General features: G+C 35.6%; 1 protein-coding gene across 9 annotated transcripts in view; it reads right to left on the bottom strand.

The window, feature by feature from the left end:
* Positions 1-5000, bottom strand: part of LOC144967154 (uncharacterized) — a 187107-nt gene that overhangs the window by 81493 nt on the left and 100614 nt on the right. The window lies entirely within an intron of this gene.

The raw sequence follows: 5000 nt of genomic DNA, 5'->3' as shown, positions 1-5000 counted from the left end.
CATTGCCATCCGGAAGTATAACGGACCAACACACAAACTCTGTGTAACCATGAACTTTTATAGATAGTATGCAGATGACGTCACTCAGGCCTTTGTGATTGTTTTTGCCATCCGCGTTTGTGAGTTGTTCTCACTAAACTGTATTAACCAGACTATAAAAGTTCATGGTTACACAGAGTTTGTGTGTTGGTCCGTTATACTTCCGGATGGCAATGTTGTGAACTCCTTGGCCAAGCGCATTCTATCTATAGTCTGGTTAATACAGTTTAGTGAGAACAACTCACAAACGCGGATGGCAAAAACAATAACAAAGGCCTGAGTGACTTCATCTGCATACTATCTATACTTCCGGATGGCAATGTTATGAACTCCTTGGCCAAGCGCATTCTATCTATAGATAGAATGCGCTTGGCCAAGGAGTTCACAACATTGCCATCCGGAAGTAGAACGGACCAACACACAAACTCTGTGTAACCATGAACTTTATAGTCTGGTTAATAGATAGTATGCAGATGACGTCACTAAGGCCTTTGTTATTGTTTTTGTCATCCGCGTTTGTGAGTTGTTCTCACTAAACTGTATTAACCAGACTATAAAAGTTCATGGTTACACAGAGTTTGTGTGTTGGTCCGTTATACTTCCGGATGGCAATGTTGTGAACTCCTTGGCCAAGCGCATTCTATCTATACAGTTTAGGGAGAACAACTCACAAACGCGGATGGCAAAAACAATAACAAAGGCCTGAGTGACGTCATCTGCATACTATCAATACCTTACTCTTGATATTTGAACTATTATTGACACGGTTCATTACTTTGGATTATAAAAACATCATGGGGAGCTTTATATAGCGCAATATCCTATAATTGTGCCCAAAGCGCTTTACAAGGGATCCCTGGTCAACAGCAACATTTAACATGTAGGACGGGACATGCCGCCTGTTAGGCGATATTACAATTTTTCGGACAAAGACAACGCTGTTAACGGCCAGGTACTCATTTTACACCTGAGTACTGTGAGAGAAAATGAGTAAAGAGCCTTTTTCAAGGACTCAACTATGCGCCGAGCGCGAGGCTCGAACCCAGGACCTTCCGATCCGAAAGCGAGTGTCATACCACAAGGCCGCACAAGATAACTAATAATGATAGCTGGACTTAGGTGTCAATGAGTACCTGATTGAAGTCAGAAAGGGAACTGAAAGAAGCGAATTATTGACAAACATATTGACAAAAATACGTCTATAAAAAATTTAGCTCCATTTGCCGGAGCTTCCTATCCAAAGGGTAGTGAACAATTGCTATTATTCGTTGCATGCTATAGGGCACGAAATATACTCTTGCTGCATGTCCTAATGGCTATGTAGGACACTTCTCTCTCTCTCTCTCTCTCTCTCTCTCTCTCTCTCTCTCTCTCTCTCTCTCTCTCTCTTCTCTCTCTCTCTCTCTCTCTCTCTCTCTCTCTCCCTCTCTCTCTCGCTCTCTCTCTCTTTTTTTAAGCACGCTTAATTAATAGTTGAATGGAGCATACATTCTGATAAGTTCCACATCTATCTACAGATAGTTATGCATAGATATGAAACCGAGCAGGCTCTATGGTACTTATTAAATAAAATATACCAATTTTCAACATTTCAAAATTAAGAAAGAAACAAACTATATTTCTTGGACTAAGTGTTCATCAGCTCATAATATCCATCTTTAGCAACGACAAAAAAAAAAAAATGATACGAATAAATAAATTAGAAACTAAAAACAATAATGATGAAATAAAACCCAAACAATATCAGACGATCAGGTTAAGTGAAAATGTATGATAGTTACTTAAATTACAAATCCGTGCCACCAAATGTACATGTCATCTTCTTCTTCTCTAGGTTCCAGCCTGTCAGCTTCGGATACTGCATGAATTATCTCTCTCCATTCCTCCCTGTCTCTTGCCTTTTCAAACAGCTCTTGGATTGTTAGCTGTGAAGCCCTTCATTGGTCTATGAGTGTTTTTCTTTGTCTCCCCCGGGCGCGTTTACCAGTATTTTTCCACAACTTGCCAGTATTCATTCTTATGCCATTAATACGTGGTAAAACCATTAATTTTTTTTAATTTTTTTATATTCCTACCCTTGCTTTTGTGAACCGCCCAAACAATCTGGTATAATTTAGTCCGAAAGAACTAGATGAAGAAAATGTAATTAATGTAACGTGTACCTACTTATTTACAAATGTGTTAACCCAATTTGTTTTACGTCAAATTCATATTATCTATAGATAGTTCGAAGATGACGTCACTCAGGCCTTTGTTATTGGTTTTTGCCATCCGCGTTTATGAGTAATGCTCACTGAACTGTATTAACCTGACTATAAACGTTCATGGATACACACTGTTTTGTGTGTTGGTACGTTGTACTTCCGGATGGCAATGTTATGAGCTTCTTAGCCAAGTGCATACTATCTATAGAAACCGGGACTAACGTCGACTACTCTATGGACCTAATTATTGATCCGCAGAACTAATCATCTTTACATAATACCGACTAGATACGATGAGTCACATATTACAGTTTTGATTGTAAAACAACAGGGAAAAAATATCGTTTTTTTGTGAGCTGGGCCTTTCCGTATTATTATTGATTTTACTTATTTGATTTGTTGATGAAAATATATTCTTGTATGAGTTATATTGGCAACTGCCTAAAATAAACGTTTTGAATTTGAATTTGAATTCGTATTAGGTTAATGTTTATCGAGTTAATTCAAATTTTAAAAAAACAAAAAACATGTGCTTTATGACACCTGTTACATGCTGGTGAGATGATATTCTGTACTACGCGATTGGATATTTTAGAAGTAAAGGTGTGTCTATCAAGTGCGTTGTAATTTTGAAATTGGATTCAATAGTCTGATGTCACGCCGCCCGGCAACGGCGGCCATCTTGGTTCTAAACAAAGAAAATCATTACTTTTTATTCTTCATGCTGGCTAGAATTTTTCATTCCCTTTTCATATGCCTTTTGATCAGAATGTGTAAAAGTCAAAACATGATCATATTTATGTGTTTTTTTCCTCTGGAAGCGTTTTTATGCTAGCCGGAGAAATATTTCATACGGGCGTCCGCCATTGTTCCGATAGTTTAGAGCCAGTGTTACTAAGTTACCATGCGTCATTAGAAAGGAAGTGACGTTACGACTATTGAATCCTATTGAAAAGGAAATAAAAACAATGGTACAGGTTGTATATAGATAGTTCGAAGATGACGTCACTCAGGTCTTTGTTATTGCTGTTTGCCATCCACGATTATGAGTTATATTCACTAAACTGTATTAACCAGACTATAAACGTTTAAGGTTACACATAGTTCTGTGTATTGGTCCGTTATACTTCCGGTTGGCAATGTTGTGAGCTTCTAAGACAAGCGCATTCTATCTATAGATGGATTTGTATTAATTCTAAAAGGTGTGTATGAAACAGTACCAGACAAAGGAGAACGAAAAATACAAGAAAATAAATCATCCCCCCCCCCCAAAAAAAAAAAAATCCCAAAAAAGTCAGCCGGCCTCGACGGAGGATCGAACCCCAGACCTCTTGATTACAATAAGTCGGACAATTAATCAGGAGACCTGAGGTTCCATCTTTAAAGTGGAGGCAGGCTTATATTTGAGGATTATTTATTTATTTATTTATTTATTTATTTATTTATTTATTTATTTATTTATTATATTTATTTATTTATTTATTATTTATTCATTCATTTATTTATTTATTTATTTATTTATTTATTTATTTATTTATTTATTTATTTATTTATTATTTATTTATTTATTTATTTATTTATTTATTGTGTGTAAGTTTCTTTCTGGGTTAATTAATTTGACTGATACTTTTAATATACATCTTTTCATGTTTTTGATCTAACACCAATGCCGGCTCTCTAGTTTGTCACACCGATGGATTTGTAAGTTTTCATTAACATGACGCCTCACTACGATATGCAGGTCTGTCACTCGAGCGTAATTGTGGGTCAAGTTTAATATTGTTGCAATGGACAATATTTTCCATCAATTTTTATGAATTAATCAATTAATGGGTTTGTTTTTTTTGTTTTTTGTTTGTTTGTTGTTTTGTTTTTTTTTTTATTTGTTTTGTTTTTTGTTTTTTTGTTTTTTGTTTGTTTTTTTTTGTTTTTTTTTTGGGGGGGGGGGGGGGGGGGGGGGGGGGGTTGTTGAGATTTCCATTCCAACAATGAGCCCATAATATAGTGGGTAATCAGACCTGCAAATAAATGCTTGTCGAACAGGTGCGATCAAAATTAATAAATTAATGTGCAAAATAGAACATTTGAAAAGGTGACGTTCAAATCTTCGCAAGTTCCAGGATTAAAAGTTTTAACAAGATGGGGATTATATTAACTCACTCAATCCTAGATATTGTTGCTTCTTTCCAAAATTGGAAAAAAAGTATATTAAAATGAGCATATGCATAGATATTTTTATTCAACTACCATTAACATGTAAAATCTAAAAACACAAGCTTTGATTCTACGCATATAATTTGTCTTAGAAAAATGTAATAAAAAGGCATGGGGTAAAAGTGACCCGGGTAAACTACAGATAAAATCGGTGTTAGGGTTAAGTGAGTTAATATAGGGATATTTGAACGACTAGTTTTCTGTCCCAGATTTTAAATACGCGTTTGTTTGGTTTGGTTTGATTATTGTTTTTATTTTCAGAGTAAGACAGAATTTCATAGAACATAAAACGACTACTTGAGTAACAGAGAAAGTGGCGAAACGTCTACGCGTGCCGGACAAAAGAATGTCGAGCACTTGACTTTTACTACGATTTACGAACAAGTGAAATTAGGCTAATATACAATTCAACTATGAAACATTGTTTAAATAAAGGAAATAAAGTATAAAAAATATTAAAACCAATATGTTATGTGCATTTCTGGCTAACCTCAGCTCTGGAGACCATGATAGGCGCGGTCACTAACCGACTATCTTAATATT

The sequence above is a fragment of the Berghia stephanieae genome, chromosome 3, assembly GCF_034508935.2.
Source record: "Berghia stephanieae isolate SIO BIC M18660-M18661 chromosome 3, UCSD_Bste_1.3, whole genome shotgun sequence".
NCBI classification, from domain to species: Eukaryota; Metazoa; Mollusca; class Gastropoda; order Nudibranchia; family Aeolidiidae; genus Berghia; species Berghia stephanieae.
This window is presented reverse-complemented; position numbering and strand designations above follow the sequence as displayed.